The 18,613-nt window shown below is 47.5% G+C and overlaps 1 protein-coding gene across 8 annotated transcripts in view; it reads left to right on the top strand.

The window, feature by feature from the left end:
• The window catches only part of STXBP5L (syntaxin binding protein 5L), a 1,956,595-nt gene that overhangs the window by 967,359 nt on the left and 970,623 nt on the right, over window positions 1-18,613 (top strand). The window lies entirely within an intron of this gene.

The following is an 18,613-nucleotide window of genomic DNA, read 5'->3' as shown; positions in this document are numbered from 1 at the left end:
TGGGTGGAGTTTAGGGTGGGGGGGGTTAAATGTTCAGGGATTGGGTGAGTTTAGATGGAGGAAGAGGTTTTCGGTTCAGGGATGGATGAACTTTAGGGGTGATGAGGGATTTTTAGAGTTCAAGGATGGGTGGCGTTTATGGGTAGAAAGGAATTTTAGGCATCAGGGATGGGTAGAGTTTAGGGGTGATGAGGGGTTTTAGGGTTCTGGGATGAGTAAAGTGCAGAGGTGTTAGTGGGTTTAGAGGGTTCACAACTGGTGATGTGTTTTTAGGTTTGGGATGGGTAGAGTTTAGGGGCGATGAAGGGTTTTTAGGGTTCAGGATTAAGTGAAGTTTATGGGTGGTGGGGGATTAGGGTTCAGGGATGGGAGAAGTTTATGGGCTGAAAGAAAAGGTTTTATGGTTTAAGAATGGGTGGAGTTTAGGGTGGGGGGTTTAAATTCTCAAGGATGGGGCGAGTTTAGATGGAGGAATGAGGTTTTACGGTTCAGGGATGGATGAACTTTAGGGGTGATGAGGGGTTTTTAGAGTTCAAGGATGGGTGGCGTTTGGGGTAGAAAGGGATTTTGTGCATCAGGGATGGGTAGAGTTTAGGGGTGATGAGGGGTTTCGGGTCGTTTAGAGGTGTGAAGGTTAGTGTAGCTCAGGGATGGATGTAGTTTAGGAGTGGTGAGGAATTTTAAGGGTTCAGGGATAGGTGGGGCTTAACATAGAAAGGGGTGTTAGTGTTTAGAAATGGGTGGAGTTTGGGGCAGGCAGGGGTTGTTAGGTTGCAGACATGGGTGCAGTTTAGGGGTAAAATGACTTTCAAAGTTCAGTGAAGGGTGGAAGTTAGGGATCAGGAATGGGAGTAGCTTAGGTTTGGTGATGGGTTTTTAGGGGACAAGGGTGGATGGGGAAGTGAGAGCTCAGGGATTTAAAAGCATCTGGAGTGATTGTTTGTCAGTGTAAAAGATATCAATCCAGAGTAATGTCCCCTGAAGTAAAGCACTGAAATAAATACTTACAAAATGTTTCTGAAAGAAAGACCTGCAACATTACATTCAAACTTTAAAATATAATCATGCAAAAGCCAATTTCCGAAAAAAAAGACATTCTGGGAAATGGTTGGTGCCATTCATCCTGCAAATTTCCATTAAACAGTATAGATGAAATGGTTTCTCTGTAATGGTATTTCATATAACCGCTGCTCGATGAAATCTCATACGACCGTAAAATAAACATCTTCCTTATCATTCACCTTTCTCGATGGCACCAAACGAAGGAAGGTGTGGTCAGCCTTTTGATGCGCTTTATCCAAATGACTGACAGTCGTCTTTGACAAAGCGTTTGCAGCCATGGAGAAGCCCCACTGGCAAAGTCTTAGGTACTGGACCACCAACGAGCTTAAGTAGCAAAACATTCATACTAACTCGTGTGTACATTGAGTACCGTGTCCTTTATGTGGTGGAAACGCCCAACATGGTGCTGATTGAAAGAGCATGCAGGTGTTTTGTGATACAGGTATGGTATTTTAGGCCAAAGAAGGGCATTTTCATATTTCATGGGACAATACGAGTTGGACATCTTGCTCAAGCATAACATTTGATTTGGAAAATGACTTTTAAACAACTGCTTTAATTTTTTTACATGATAATGTTGGAATATTGATATAATATGGTTGTTTGAAATCTTTCAATTCACAAAAAGTAAGATAAAACACATTCCTTGTGTGACTCCTCCAAGACTTAAAATTAGCCCTTTACAAATGGAAAGCTGGGGCGCCATTTTAAAGCCAAAGGTCCACTTCACAACCACCGCGTAGGGCATGCCATGTCCATTTTAAATTATATTGCGGATATAGCCACCAAGGAACATGAAACACTGGGTTGCAAAAGTCACTGTGTTGCCACATTTTTCACAAACATTTTGCAATATGTGGACTGGTATGAAGCAATGAGCCAGATATGTTTTGTTTCCCTGATCTGCCCTCAATACAGGGAAGAATTAGTGGGCATTGGGAGAGGGTGAAGAGCAGCAGCTGGGTTTCAGCTGAAGCCGGGGTAAGAATGGTGAAAGTGGAGAGGCAGCCAGCATACAGGTATGAACTACAGGCCGCATCCATTATCCCAAACAGGCGCCGTATATTCAGGGAGTGGTTGCGGCGGGGTACGAAACCACTTTGATCTGTGTGTATCAGGCGTGGGAAGAGTGGGAGTAATCGGCGGGCCAAAACTTTACTGAGAATGTTATATTCAGCATTAAGGATCGATAGTGGTCCGTACGAGGTCAATTCAGTAGGTGGCTTATCAGGTTTTAAAAGGGACCTCACCAGAATCTCCCTGGTGGAAGGGGGTAATGCTCCCTCCACAAGAGATGCACCATAAAGTTTTTCAAGTTGTGGCACCAATTGTGTGGCAAAGGTGGAATAGAATTCTATTGGGAGGTCGGCTGAGCCCAGCATTATGTTATGAGCCAAGTCCTTGACCACCCCACGAATCTCATTGAACGTTCTAGGAGCAGCCAGTTCCTCTCTATCTGTGGCTGGCGCTGTAGGCAGTGTTGCACGATGCAAAAGGTCTGAGAGCTCCTCTGGGTCAGGGGATGGCGGCGGCGTGTATAATTCCGCCTAATAATCACAGAACGCTGCATTAATCTCAGTTTGCGTTGTCACCAATCCCCGTGTGGGTGTAGCAAGTGTAGCAAGTGACAAGATGGGTCCAGGGGATGGGTCAGGTCCAATTAACCGCGCCAGTATGGTGTCTGATCTGTCAGCTTCTGTGTGTGTCCTTTGGGTATCAGCCTTCTGGTCTATCAGACGCAGCCTCTGTGATAGCTCAGTATATGCGATTCTGGCCTCGCACAACTCAGCAGCTTTTCCCTCGCTTTCAAGTGCTGCTACTTCCAAGGGGTTCAGCCTATCCTCCAGGTTCACAAGGTGCCTAGTGACATCATGTCTAGCCCCCACCCCTGCGCCAAGTGAGGTGCCATGCACTTCCACCTTGAAAGCTTCCTACTCCATTAACAGTGAGGAAGCTGTGCCTGCATTCTCTGAGAAATATGTAGTGATCGTTGTAGCCAGCAAATAACGAAACACTGTGTCCTCCAATAGTCGTGGCTGTAAGCACCAAGTTGGTACGGGAGCAGGGACCAGACTCTAAGAGAGTGTGATTTCCAGAGGGCTATGGTCTGATATATTTTTGCCAAGATACGTGTGCAATGGAGGGGTGCAGGTATTGTGTACACACAAACCTGTTCAGACGGGAGTGTAGGGCATGAGGGTATGAGTAAAAGGAGTATTCACGTAGGCGTGCATTACAATCCCGCCACCCATCTGACAGACCCCATTCATCCACCCAGCGGTGCGACTCTTTGGCATGGTGTACTGTACGGGTACCATGGAGGGGTGGGTGTGAGCAATCCAGATCAGTGTCCAGAACAGCATTAAAGTCCCCTCCTAGAAGCCTGGGGCAGTGGGACCAATCTGCTAATGTGGTAAACAAGTGGAACAGGAATTCGGCTTGGTCCGTGTTAGGTGCGTATATACAGCCTAATTCTATCTGCTCCCCATCCAGCATTTCCCTTAGTAAGACATAGCGACTCTGGGCGTCGATCTTGGTTTCAAGTACCTCGACTGGGACTCCAGCCCCCAAACAAACAGCTGCACCCTTAGAGAATGCAGAGTAGGGGGTCTTGAAAAATTGACCTTTCTATCTTTTACTAAGTTTGGGAGCTTCGGAGGACACCAGGTGAGTTTCCTGCAGAAACTCTATCTGTGAGCGGAATCTGTGCAACTGAGCAAGTATTCTATGCCTCTTATGGATCGATCCTATACCCCGCACATTCCAAGTAATAAGGTTATATTCGTTGTCACTGTCGACATGAAGGACATGAAAAAGAACATTGTATATAAATGTAAATGTATATGTACTTGTATAGCGCACTGCCACCCCCAACGGGGGTATCCTGGCGCTTTTACTCATACCGCTGTGGAACCCTTCCTGACCTTTACCTGTGAAATGTCCACTCCTGGGCACCCCCATGGTGAAGCCAGACATCCCAGCGCTGCTGGGGCCGTTGTGGAGATTAAGCAAGCTATTGCCCAGAGTTGCAGCGTGGGACCCATGATTAGAATAGGCACCGAGGCGAGAATGATCAGGTCCGAGGAAATTGAATCCAAGACCCGCCGAGGCGGGGGATTGAACTCTGGTCCCGGGCCAGAACTCTGCATCAGGGTCTGCCGCTCTAACCATTGAGCCACACTTCTCCACACACTACCAGGTAGCAGACCTGACGCCCCCCTCCCCGTTCAAGGAATGATCACCCCAAACAGTAAAAGCATTCCCACAATACTCAGTCCAGCGATTCTTCATCGACCAACCAAACCTGAAAACAAACAAGATATAAACAAGGTATAAACTGTGAAAAAGCATTCATCATGGGAGCAGGAGCCTCCACCCCACTAAGGAGATTAGGTGGGCTTAGAGCGTGTATGGAAGAGCCCAAGCCAACCGGACCCAGGACCCTAACAATTGCGGCAACCAGGTGCAACTCTGCAGGTAAAACACAAGTATTGATCTGGAGGCACAAACATGGCGTAGTATGTCACAATAGTACCAGGGGAGGAGTCAAACATAGTGTAGGCAGTGTCCGTGCATGTCAACGCCTCTGGTACCAACAGAGTGCCTCCAAGGAGTCCCACCACGGCAACACCAGTTAGTTGGGGGGGGCACGTGTGTGGAAGTGGTACTTCCCCAGCGTTCAATACAAAAGATCATTGCTCAGCTCTGGGGTGATTGAGGGAAACAGTGCCACGCTTCCAGTTGAGTCTGAATCTGAAGCATTGTTCTGTAACGAGCTAGAACTGATGGGCAGCTGGGTGGATCTCAGCGCCGATGCTGAGCGGAGTACCTGCTTTTGGCTCTCCGAGGCCTGACGTGGAGAAGGTGCTCTCCCGCTCCCCACCCACAGTCCTGTGAGTCCCCTCCTACGTCTCCGAGGGGTACGCTGTGATTTTGGTGGTGCCACAGCCCAGGGGCCACATCCAGCAGAATCCGGAAAATGTTGTTCCAGCCACTCTCAAGTACTCTCGAGGGTATCAAAGAAATGGGATCGTTGGTCATGAAGTACTTTGAGTTTGGCCGGGAATAGAAGGGCGTAGGTAATGCCGGCTGTGCGCAAATCACTTTTTACTTCTTGGAAGGAGGAATGTTAGCGCTGCGCTGCACAGCTGTTGTGTAGTCTGGAAATATGGAGATCGTTGAAGCATTGACTTCGCAAACCACTGGCAGTAGCAGATCACGGTCTCTGAAATTGAGGATTTTAGCTACGATGGGCCATGCATGTGCACCGGGAATGGGCTTCTCGGAGGGGACCCGGAGTGCTCTCCACAGTGAACAGGTCAGAGAGACCAGTAGGGGCCACCTCACTCCTGAGCCAATCCCCTATGTATTGTGTCACACGGGGGCCCTTCGCCTCCTCTGGAAACCCCATGATACGTATATTATTATGATGGGACCTTCCATCAGCATCCTCGGCATGCATCTGGAGACATTCCACTTGTTGGCGCAGCTATTGAATCTGTGCATTGTGTTCCTTGGAACACGAAGGCCAAGGTGGCAAGCGTTGATTTGTTACCTTTGACTCAGTCCGTTAACTTGCGGTGGCTGATATTCATTGTGATCACTCCCAACTGTTGTGCGATGGCCTCCCGAGACTCCCAAATCTACTGAAGTATTACATCTAAGTTGTCCACAGAAGAGGTCGGCGATACACTGCCCCCGGGTAAAGAGTGAGTTGGGAGCCCTCGGACGGCGAGTAGTAGGAGTGGATACGGGGCGGAGGAGCCACAGTCTTGGTTTTGGTACACCTCATTGTAAGTGCACAGGTGACAGCCAAGTAAGGGTGGGCGTAGTTGCCGGAGTACCACTACATGGAATTCTGCCAAATTGATCAAAAACCCTGTGAACTCTGCTCCGCAACTCCTTTCCATCTCACCTCAATTAATAAAACAGAACCCTCACATACCCTTGATAAAACAACAAGGAACTCTATCATTACATGCAAAAATGCATATAGTCATCTCACAAAAGTGAAAATGAAAATACAGCAAGCATTGAGAGAGGTGATGATTTTGGTGTCCTCACTAACCTAGGGAGAGAACCAAGCAGATGCCTTGAACACAAAGAGCACATCATGCTGAACGATTGGTGGTGGGCCCATCCTCCTAGGACCACCCCAAGCACAGTAATGAGCAAAAATACAAACCCAACCAAAGGCCCTGCAAAGCATTATGGGACGAGATTCTAGAGTGCAGTGAATAATGTAGTATCCAGTATCAAAACATTCCTCAAGGGGCAGGCTTTCCAGGCTCAGCTGAGGGCTAATACTATAATATTCACTGCACTCTAGAATCTCGCCCCATAATCAGTAGCGGCTCCTGGAGGGAGTGCTGTGGGGCAGGGCGGAGGAGGGGCAGGATGGGGGGTAGTAAACCCCAGCTTACAGCCGACCGGAGTAATGTAAATAAATAAATAAATAAAACTAATTTCAGTTCGCGCGCTGAAACGTCAAATGGCGATGCAGCGCGCGCAATGACAGAGGCCTTCACTCCTCACCACCTCCAGTCTCAGCCTTCCCCGTCCACCATGTTGTCTCTCCGGGATAGTAGGAGCGCTGGCTGTGCTGGTCACCAACCAGTCCCCAGATCCACACCGAGTGGGTTGGGACGCATCCAATCAGTGTCCCTGGGTCAGACTCTGACCAGATGGTGCAGTGGCGCAGGGATATAGGGAGGATACTGATCCCCCGGTAGGGGGTGATCGGTTTATGCGGTCGCCATCTCGGGCTGCTTGCCACAACCCCACCCAGAATTGACATTTGTTAAGGAGGTCACAATGGCAAAGGTTTTGTGAGGAGATACGCAGGAGGAAGTGTGTGATAAAACACACACATGTCTAACACAGTCGCGAATCGTCAATACTAACTACATAGCACAGTGTTTCTACTAAAAATTTCCTGCCCGTCATAACTCCATCAATGATCATTACACACGATGAAAGGCAACTCTAACTAGGGTGACCGACCGTCCGTAAATTTCACGGACCTTCCGTAATTTGTATCTCACGTCCGTTGTCCGTGACGATCGCTTTTACGGACGCCTTTTGTCTGTAATTTTGGGCATTGGGGAGCATCACTGTTCCCCTGCCAGAAGCCTCAGCTCCCTGATGGGGCCGCCTCGCAATCATCATCTAAGCGCAAGAGCAGCCCCATCCGCCCATTGTCATTCTGTATGGGACTGATTGCCACATACAGAATGACAATGTGCTGTTACTGCATGTTGTGGGCCTCCTGCAGCCACGGTCTAGGGCAGGGCATTCAGTCAGGTGGAAGAAATGTACAAAAACGCCCATGCTGCTAGGTGAGAATCCAGTTCATGAAAAAAAGGCGGTCAACAAGTTTTTTTCACTGTCTCATCATTTTAAAACAGACACATTTTCAATGTTATATTCAACAAAGACATGGTTGCTGCTTTTTTATTTTACACAACTGACAACCATTGACAAAGCCAACAGTTCTGGGTTGTAGGTTTAACACTACTTGTGGTGTTATATATATGGATGCAATGAAAGAAGCAGCAAATTACCAGTCAGGTGGCACACTAGGCTAAGCACCGATTTTTAGCTTAGGCGTTTTAAGCCACGCCCTAAATTACATCTAACATCCCCTTTGGAGAGACCCCCCCCAAACTCATCATTTCACAGTGGCACTGTGCATCATGCATGACTCCCACTTTTCAGATTTCCTATGTGCAGGGGCATAGAGAGCCCTCCCCCGCCCCACCCCTTGCTTTTGGAACTATAGCGAGGTGAAGTCCTGTCTCTTCTGTCTGCAACTCTGCAGACAAAGGCTCAGCTCATAACTAATGTGAAAAAGTGAGTAAGTGAAGGAATGGGTGGATAGCTGGATGGATTAGTGAAAGGGTGAATGGATGAACAACGAGAGAAAGGATGGACGAATGAGTAAGTGGAAGGATGGATGAGAAAAAAGGTAAATACATGGATGTATGGGTGGAAGGGTAGATGGACGGGTAAAAGGATGGATGAGTAAAAAGATAAATGGGTGAGTGAAAGGGGGGATGATAGGCGAGTGATGGGAGGATGGATGAATTATCTGATGGGTGGATGGATGAATTGATAAGTGAAAGGATGGATAGATGGATGGATGAGTGAAAGGGTGGATGTAAGGCTGGATGAGTGAGTGAAAGGGAGGGTAGATCGACAAAAGGGTGGATAGATGAGTGAAGGAGTAAAAGGGTGGATGGATGAGAGGATGGATGGATAGATGAGTGAAGGAGTGAAAGGGTGGATGGATGGATGAGTGAAAGGATGGTTGAGTGATAGCGTCAAGTGGTGGATTCACGAGTGGATGAGTAGATGGATGGGTGGATGGAAGGCTGGAAGGCTAAGTGAAAGGGGGATGGAGAGAGAAATGGAGGGTGGATTGATGGATGACTAAAAGGGTGAATGGGTGGAAGGATGAGTGACTTGGTGGATGAATGAGTAAGTGAAAGGATGGCTGGGTGGTTGAAAGGGTAAAAGGCTGGATGGATGATTATATGGATGAATGGAAGAGTGGATGGATAGGGTGAAAGGATGAATGGAGGTATGAATGAGTGAAAGGGTGGATGGAGGGATAGATGAGTGGAATGATGGATGGATGAAAGGATAGATGATGGATAGGTTTGCAATTGATTGAATATTAGTATGGATGGGCACACAGATGGAGTGACAGAATGAATGGTGAAAGACTGAATGATGGATGAAATAATGATTACACCTTGTAACCCTCATTATCTTAAGTGACATTTCTTATACATTGACTTTCACATTTATATGAGTCATTGTCTCTATATAATATGTGTGTGGTGTAACGCACTCCGACACCCTGCCCTACTTACTTGGGATGAGTAGCACTATATAATAAATTAAATACACATGAGAGAGGGTCTATGTGAAGATGAGGGCACCATTCGAGGGTGGTAGCAAGGCCGGACTGGCAGGACCGAGCATTGGGCATTTCCCTGGGAGGCTGGAAATACTACAAAAAGACCTGCACATTTACTCAAAGCTGCATGCATACTGAAAAACAAGCATTTACAATTCAATAGGTCTCGCAATGACATTGTTTTGAGCTATTGGCATTGAAAATGTTATTGCTTTTTTTTCCCTTCGTGAAGTAATGGCGTTGTAAATGACAATGACCCCCGCATACAGACATACATAGAAACTGCACTACAAACGGGCACACATGCATGCACACGCTGAGAAATACACACACCCCGTGAGACAGACACACTAATACATAGAGGCACACGGGTGCACTGAAGCACGGGATCACACACGCAGGCACACTGAGTCACAGGCACACTGGCGCTTTGGGTCTGGCAGACTAGCCGACACACCAGACACTGTCACACTGAGTAGAGGCGCACACATGCTGAGAGGGATGTTTTAATTATCAAGCTCAAGGTGCTCACTGTAAAAGTCAAGAGGAGTGGAAGACTGACTTGACATTATAAAGTTGAAACGGAGGAGTTACACACGTCTGCAACATATGCTCAGCCTCCTGAGCTAATTTTATGTCAAGAACACATATACCGGAGACCTTGACTTGATGCACTTCCATTGTGAGCCTGGGGATGCTGATGGTAAGTGCTGCACTTTCCAACATCATCCTCAGGCCCGGGGTTGGTGTTGGTAATGATGATATATAGACTCACCATCTGGAAAGGCTGTACGTGCCCGGGGGAGGTCGTGTAAATCCCAGAATTCTTCCAGTATTTCTCATTTCTCCATTTATTTTTCTTTCCTCTCCTCTATCCTGATTTCTCTCCAGATCTAGTTCCTTTCTTTTCTGCCTTCTCTTTCTTTCTCTGCTTTTTTCCTTCGGTTTTTGCCCGTCTTCATTCTTTTTCTACTTGTTTTCAGCCTTATCTTCTTTCCATGTCTTTATCGTTTCTCCTACGTATTCTTTCTCTCTCTTGTTTTCTTGTTGTATTCACTTACTGTACATTCCTCGTTCTTTTTCTCCACTAGTCTCCTTTCCTCAATGTTTCCCCTTCTTTGTTTCTTTCATATTTTCTTTTTTGTTCTACTCTTTCTTATCCCATCTCTTGTTTGCCCTTTACTCAATTTTCCTCCTTTTCTCATTTGCTTTTTTCTTGATTTTTTTGCACTAAAACCCTTGAAGCACCTAAATGCAAGTGTACCTTCTATTGCTGAAACACATTTAGAAATGTACTACTTAAAGCTTCATATTGTTTAGAAAAAGTAAAATAATTATGGTTTATCACAAATGGAAATGCTTACAAAATAAATAGTAAACCTGGAGTCATATCTGTAATAAATCAGCGAAAGTGACTGCTACATAACACTCCACTCCTGAGATCTCTGGCTGGCAAGGAACTTCTCTAGACACAACAGGGCTGCGGGGCTCTTGTGAGAGAATTCTGAGTTTCCTCTCTCCGTGCAACCAACCCCAGAGCCTCACATTATGCATGGCTGCAGTCCTAAACAATACCCAACATGGCCAGTCCTGCGCCCGTTGCCTCCCCTTCGCCAACCCACTGGCACCCAATCTCCTTGGCAGTGATGAAGCGGCGGGGCTGTCATGCCAGCAGAAATGTCTGCTGTGGAGTAGGTTGTGTGGGGACAGCCTCTCTGCACCCTACCCCACCGCAAACCAGACTTCCTTCGGGCACAAACAAGCACCTGCCAAACGATTCCGTTCTACAGGGGAGCAAAGCAAGGGGTTTAGTGAAGATGCAGGGGAGGGGGAATAGAAGGAAATTAGGATTGGGCGGACTGAAAAATGGGAGGAGGAAGCGCACGAGGAAGGGAAGGAGGGAGAGCTAGGAATGGTAGCTCCGAGAAGAGGGGCCGTGGGAGGGGAGGAATAGAGGAAATGGGGAAGACGGGACAGGGCGTGGCCGGGATAAAGGCAAGAATGGTGAACGTGAGAGGCAGTGCCTCTCTTCCCATTCCTCACTCCCATTCCTTCGCCACTCTATTTCTCGGCATGAGTCTTCGTGCCCCTTTATCGCACTTTCCCGCCATTTCCCGCCCCCTTCAGTCTGTTCCCTTCCTCCTCCCACCATCACTCAGCGCCCCTCCCTAGCCCTGATGCTGTTTCCACTTTTGCTTGTGATTCCATTGTTTACAGAGCGCTGCAGTGCATGGGAAATCAATAATCTTTTTTGTTGCATCTTTTATATAGCGCGAACTCGACCCGAAGGTATTGGAGCGCTGTACATGAGCACCGTATTTACATTACATATTCAGGCAGGGGGAGATTAAGTGATTTGCCCAGAATCACAGGATGTGGATGCAACCCCGAAGCTCGAACCCTGGTTTCCAGCACCAAAGTCAGCAGTCTACGCATACAGAGCGGGGCTGAGATGTTCATGGATGAAATGCAACATTTTAGAGCAGGCAAGTGAGGGGGAAATTCTAACAAGCGCTCCCATGTCGTTTTAGTTTTGCTTTTTCTGCTGTCGCACTTGGACGGCCTCGCCTGCTAAAAGGTTTCTTATCTTTATGGGGCCATGTGTTTGGCCCCATAAAGATAAGAAACCTTTCACTACAAAAGGAAGACAGACGAGCACGTCCAAATGGGAAGGCTCAGAAAGCTGAGCAAATACGTCACCAACAGCTCTTTTCCAATGGCTGGCCACCGTTTAGCATAAATGGTGACGCCAGCCAATGGAAAAGAAGGGGGGGGCTTAATGCCCTTTACTAAAAAATCCCCATATCTTTAAATCTCGCCAGCGAGACTGCGCATGCGCGCAGCCTACGCCAGGCGAGACCTAACAATGAAGTGCATAATTGTCTCAACCTAATATAAACTTATTTTCACTTGTACTTAAGTGGTTGTCTATTTACTTACTTATATACTATTGTGCAACCTCCTCTGATGTGTCTGTAAAACTTACCTTTTGTCCTGAATTTTGACCTCCTGTCTGGAATTTTTGTCCTGAATTTTGACCCTTAGTCCTGCATTTTTTACACTCACTGTCCTGAATTTGCACCCATGCCAGTTGGTAACCCTAACTCTAACTGGGTTTTGCTAATAATGTCTGACACTTCTGGTCCTCTCAATCACCATCCTATTCTTGCTAAAAGGAGTATTCTAATGGTTCGACGACGAAGATAACTGGGAGAAAAATCTGTTGGCCGGAACATGTGGTGGAGGGTCGCTAGTTGCATTATTAATGATGGGATCTTCGGTCCCCGAAAGGTATCCCTATATAATACGACATGTGGCAACTGTATGGGAGCAGGCATAACGTAGGGTGGTCCGACATGCTCCATATGCAACAGACGTGCCTTTATGGGCAGTGCGTCCATTTGCAGCAATAGCGGACTCTATGTTGATTAGCCGTTGGAGGGAGTGGGGATGCCTACTGATAGCAGACCTTTCCGGACGACTCACCCATTACTAATATCCGTAAAACTATGCTAGAAATGGTCCAGTGGGTCGATTGATATCATTTTTATATAGAGCCTTAAGAGATGATCTCCCGCAGGAATCGCTGCGCTTTCAGCAGAAATGGGTTGATGCACTGGAAGAGCCCCTAACAGAGGCGGAATTGCAGAAGATCCATGCGGGGGTTCGTAAAGTTAGCACGAATGCACGCTTTAAATTACTCCAATATAATGTTAAACACCGGGTATATCTAACTCCGCATACACTACATGTAATATACCCCGCTAGGAAGGACTATTGCCCTAAATGCCACACACAGGGAGCGGAATTCATCCACATGATCTGGACCTCCCCACATTAAAGTTGTACTGGGAAGAAGTACTGGGAAGGTCCACGGGCTGGACTATTACACAAGATATTAAGACTGTGTTACTGAGCTTACTGCCATCTCCTAAGAATAAAAAATTAGGCAGACGATTTGTAAACCTGGGTCTCGTGTTAGCCAAGAGGTGGGTGGTTATTGCCTGGATACAACCCAGATCCCTGAAGCATTCAGACTGGGTAAGAGATATGAATGAGTGGGCAACGGCAGAGCTGGTCGGGATGCGCTTTATCAGGAACAATGAAAAAGCAGAGGGCGATAGATTGGCTTGGGCATCTATGATTTCTGTTTTGCAGGAGGATCAGAGTCACCCCATACTCTGCTCTCAAGGCAGTGATGATACTCAGGGGGGTGACGCCACTGGAAACCCGGACAGACACACCCCGGCACCGGACTGATTGACAGATACATTATATTGGACTAATGGTAGTAACACACAAGAGTGAAATGTTATGAAGCAGAAGGAAGATAGGGGGTGGGGGGACAGTTGATGGATATAGTTAAGTTTCTGTTAATGCTCATTTGGTTGGTATGTTCTGTTGTAGACACTACCTTTGGGAATGCACATCGGCACGGGATATCAACAGACCCCCACTTGTGGTCCGACACGTAATTATGTATTATTGATGATTCCAAAATGTGTCTTATACCACGAAATTTACATATTGGGCAGAATGTACTGTGTTTACGGTTGAAAATGCTAATAAAATATATGAAAAAATAAAATAAAAATCTACCATGCTGTGACGTGGCATCTGTGCATATGTTCACAAAGCACTACTGCCTTCACAGCCAGGTGCAGCAGGAAGGACACTTCACACACTCAGTTCTGCAAGACTTTTTGGTCTGAATCCACTTCACAGTCCCTCCACCTTTGGGAGGTACTGCTTTGATATCTATTCTAAGTAGCAGAATCTGAGGTTAGACGTATCCAGCAGAAGAAGAAGTGGTGGATGCACACAGGCGCACACAACAGTGGCCATACTTCAATGTTTTTATAAAAACATTTGAAGACAGCCACCCTCTACATAGGTGGTCACGCACAAGCAGGAATTTTTTTAATGTTTGTATCATAAGATTTTACAAAAGCATACGCTTTTCCAAAACATTAATAAAGAATTGACAAAGCAAAGTGGCTTTCAACAAGGTCCAGACCAATATGCTTTTTGCAGTGTTGGTTGGTTTATGTGTTCCCACTGCTTGGCACTGGCAGGTCAAGGCTCCTGTTTACATCCTCAGTCCAAAGACAGTACTAGGTAATGCGGCCTGTAAGATAGAACATGGGTTAGAAGAGCTCCTGGCGACACCCACCTCGTTTTACAGAGGTGGCGACCATGAACATCAGTTCACTGAAAGGCCAGGGGTAGCCGAAGGGAAATCACACGCCTTTTGATCTTCACCATCACTCACACTTACATACACTCTTTTTCACATAAACACACTCTCTCCCGTGAGCATACACGTAATAGACACTTTAAAGCATTTTGTTACTCGCCTCAGCTCCCAGGAAAGATCAAGTTCCACCTAATTGTGCTCCATGTTTATTACACTAAAAGTGACTAATGTAATATTATTCACTATAAGAGGAATAAAAAATGACTGAAAACAAAATGAGCGGAACCCCAACCAATGTCCGTACGGACGAGCTGCCACTGTATTCATGCACTGATTTGCCACATCTGTGGCCAGGGGGCCCAGAGGCAGTGCCAGGGGTCTTGGGCCAGTGGGCAAGCTTGGGGTCACAGCATTGACCTCTGGTGACCCCTAAATGACGCCCATGGTGGCGACCCCTAATCAATCATTTGTTCTGAAAATCAAAAGGAAAGGACTACACGTGGCATTTTCATAGCCCCCATTTACTTGTAGAAGTCGATTTGCAAAGCTCATCTTAAGCCCCACACTGGCCTGGTTTGAAGTGCAGATCCCGACTGCAGTTCACGACACATGGATTTACATTGCTATATTCACATATTCATATCAACACTCACCCACCAGGGTTACCCCTTGGTGGCATGCTTCATCATCGGGTCCATCCCACTCCACTGCAGATCGGGACGTGCTGCAACCTACGAACTACATGGAAGCCTAGATGCAATAAGCGATTTAGTTGGCAGTGGCTGCTGCTCGATCCTCTGTTGAGGAGCGCATGTTCCTCCAAACCTTTCCTGACAACTATGTCGACACCGGGGTACCATTATCACATAAAAAGAACACGGCTGGTTTAACATTGTCATTGTTGGGTATCATAGATCCAAACGGGTCCATGAGAACATCTCTGCTTTAATATACCTAGGCAGACTCCTTAAAACCTAAAACCAATCTCTTACCTTTTCCCGCAGAGTGTGACAACAGGCCATCCTCTCCCCTGAGGAGCCATGATGCGACATTAAAGCATCTAATATGCATGTGGTTCTTTGTTTGTTTGTTCTACTGCATTTGTTCTTACCACCAGTACATTAATTCTGTGTTATGATTAGGCCTGGGCAAAAATTTCGTTCGGTTCGCGGAAATTGCGATAATTTGACATTTTTGCGTTCCGCGGAGAGCGCGAAAATGTCAAAAATTCCGGTTTCCGCAGCTTGGCGATAATTTGTTTCTTGCTCGCGCTGTAAAATGATACATTCTCGCGCGCGCGCGATCGCCTTACCTGAATCCCTGCGTTCGCCGACAAGTTTTCTTGATCCGGTCGCGTTCTCCATGAGATGTTGTATTGTTTTTAGCCATTTGCGCTGTCTCGCGACAGTTCGCGCCCGCAGTGACGTCATGCGTCGCGCGATCACGTCTTTCTTCTCGCGATCATGCACCGCGAGAACAACTCAAAACAAGATGGCCGCGCCCGCAAGCAACCACATGGGTAAGTTGGCGACCCGCAACCATGCAGAAAATCTCGCGAACATGCCGGAAAAAAACTTCCGCATCTTCGCGATATTTCTGCTTGTTTGCGATAATTTTAAACATTCTCGCGATAATTTGCGAAGGTTAATTCCGCAAATTCCGCCCACCCCTAGTTATGATGATATATCCTGCATTATATGACCAATGGTTGTTGGAATTTATCTAGTTCAATAGAACTACACTAGAAGCGCTCACCCTTGTGTTTTTATCTAAACAGCACACGTTTTTTTCATGCAGAGTTGTTCAATGAGTATATATAAAAATGACATGCAGCCGGAGGCTGACACACCTAACTCTTCATCTGTATCTCCACAGAGAAGCAGATAAGGAACACCAATAAGGTGGTAAACGGATATATGTTACATTTGTGATATGACATGCAAGAAGCATGTTTTTCAGTGAGAAACCAAACAGGAGTGGTACCAGGGAACTAGGTTCCGGTGATCCTGAAGAAGAGCCAATAGGGACACGGCTCCAAACATGCTGACCTCTAGGATTGCAGGTGCATTATAACCTTGTTTCCCTAAAAATACCCCCTCGTTTTAACCATACCCACTAGAGGCAGGAATGCAAATTAGACATACCTACTAGCCCGGTATTTTTAAACTACACCATAGCACTACACTATCCCCCATTGTCCTACTTATAACATCTCCTTTAGCATCACATAAAGATCAATTAGTGCTCCCACGTAGTTTGTATGTTGCAGCACGCCCCGATCAACAGCCAGCGGATCGGGATTGATCCAATGATGAAGCATGCCACCAAGAGGTAACCCTGGTAGGTGAATTTTTACAAGAAAAACGTTGTTTTTTCTATTGTGGAGAGTTGCCAAGTGTAACATTACTATATTCACATATTTACATAAATACACCAGCATAGTGTAACATTACATGGGAGTAAATCTGCTCAGAGGCTTGGGGGAGATGCTCAAGGGGGAGAATGCCATGCAAGATTGGCTATTGCCCACAAACATGCGAGTTTGTGAGTCTTCCTACACTTTTTCCGGACCTCTGTGGTCAGAGATGTAATCCTATCAGGGTGAAAATAAACCCCTGTCCTGGCTGCAAATCTGAAGGAAACACTCTCATGCAGGGACAGACTAGGAACCCAAAACAGACCTTGCACTGTTGCTGGACCAGCCCTGCCTAGTGAGCGAGCCTGACCACTACATGGGAAGTTTGGGGGGCGGGGGTGCAAGTGTGAAGCACTGGCTGGCCCTGGGAGGCTGGAAACATCTATTTCTGTCGTACTTTCATTCAATCATTCAATCAATCAGGGAATTTTAAAGCGCGCTATTCACCCGTGAGGGTCTCAAGGCGCTGTGGGCGGGTTGCAGCTCCTGGTCAGCCAAAAATCCAGGTCTTGAGCTCTTCCTGAAGGTTTGCAGGGTAGGGGAGCATCTGATGTTGACCGGGATCTTGTTCCAGGCCTTGGCTGTGACATAGGAGAAGGCTGTTCCCCCTGCTCTGGTTCTGAAGATGCATGGGGTTTCCGCTTGGGCGAGGTCGCGGAGCCGAGGTTTCTCTTGGGTACGTGGAAAGAGACTCTTTCGTTGAGGTATTTGGGTCAGATGTTATGAAAGGATTTGTAGGCGTGGGTGAGTAGCTTGAAGGTTGATCTCTTCTCGACGGGGAGCCAGTGGAGGTCTCGCAGGTGTTGGGTCATGTGCTCGCATCGTGGGTTGCAGAGGACGAGTCTGGCCGCGGTGTTCTGGATGGTTTGGAGTTTGTGTAGTAGGGATTTGTTGATTCCGGTGTAAAGGGTGTTTCCGTAATCCAGTCTGCTGGTTATGAGTGTGTGGGTGACAGTCTTCCTGGCTTCGTAGGGGGGGGTCCATTTAAAGGTCTTGCGAAGGATGCGGAAGGAGTTGAAACAGGTGGAGGCGACAGCGTTAATCTGGCAAGTCATGGTGAGGGAGGAGTCGAGAATGATACAGAGATTTCGGACGTGGTCTGTGGAGGTAGGTTTCCGAGGACGGAGGGCCACCAGGTGTTGTCCCAGGTGGTGGGGGAGGGCCCAAGAATGAGGACCTCCATCTTCTCCGAGTTGAGCTTAAGGCAGCAGTTGCTCATCCAGGCTGTGACGTCTTTCATTCCTTCCTGAAAGCTGAGTCTGGTGTCTTCGGGGTTCTTTGTGAGGGAGAGGATGAGCTGGGTGTAGTCAGCGTAGGAAACTATGCTGAGATCATGCTGTCTAACGATGGCGGCGAATCCGGCCATGTAGATGTTGAAGAGCGTGGGGCTGAGTGATGATCCTTGGGGTACTCCGCAGTTGATCTCTGTGGATTTAGAGAGGAAGGGTGGGAGTCTGATCCTTTGGGTTCTGCCAGTGAGAAAGGAGCTGATCCAGTCGAGAGCGGTTCCCCGTATGCCGGCGTCGGCTGTGAGAGTGCGGTGGGAGACGGTGTCGAAAGCACCGGAGAGGTCTAGCAGGACGAGAGCCGTGGTGTCGCCCTGGTCGAGGAGTGTGTGGATGTTGTCGGTGGCGGCAAGGAGGGTGGACTCGGTGCTGTGGTTACTGCGGAACCAGACTGGGAAGAGTCGAGGATGGCGTTCTTTTTGATGAGGGTTATCAGCTGGGTGTTGACGATTTTCTCGGCGACCTTGGCTGCGAAGTGAAGGGGAGAGATGGGACGGTAGTTTTTCAGGTCCGTAGGGTCAGCCGAGGGTTTCTTGAGGAGAGGCTTGACCTCTGCCCACTTCCAGCTGGATTTGAAGCTGGCGTTGATGATGCGGTGTATATCGGGTGCTATGGCGGTGGCAGCTCTGTGGAATATGTGCGGTGGGCAGGGGTCTGTGGGGGGTCTCCTGAGTGGTTGTTCTTCATAGTCGTGATGGCGTCTTCGGTGGTGACCTGTGTCCAGGTGG

Source organism: Triturus cristatus, chromosome 8 (assembly GCF_964204655.1).
Source record: "Triturus cristatus chromosome 8, aTriCri1.1, whole genome shotgun sequence".
Classification (NCBI taxonomy): Eukaryota; Metazoa; Chordata; class Amphibia; order Caudata; family Salamandridae; genus Triturus; species Triturus cristatus.
This window is presented reverse-complemented; position numbering and strand designations above follow the sequence as displayed.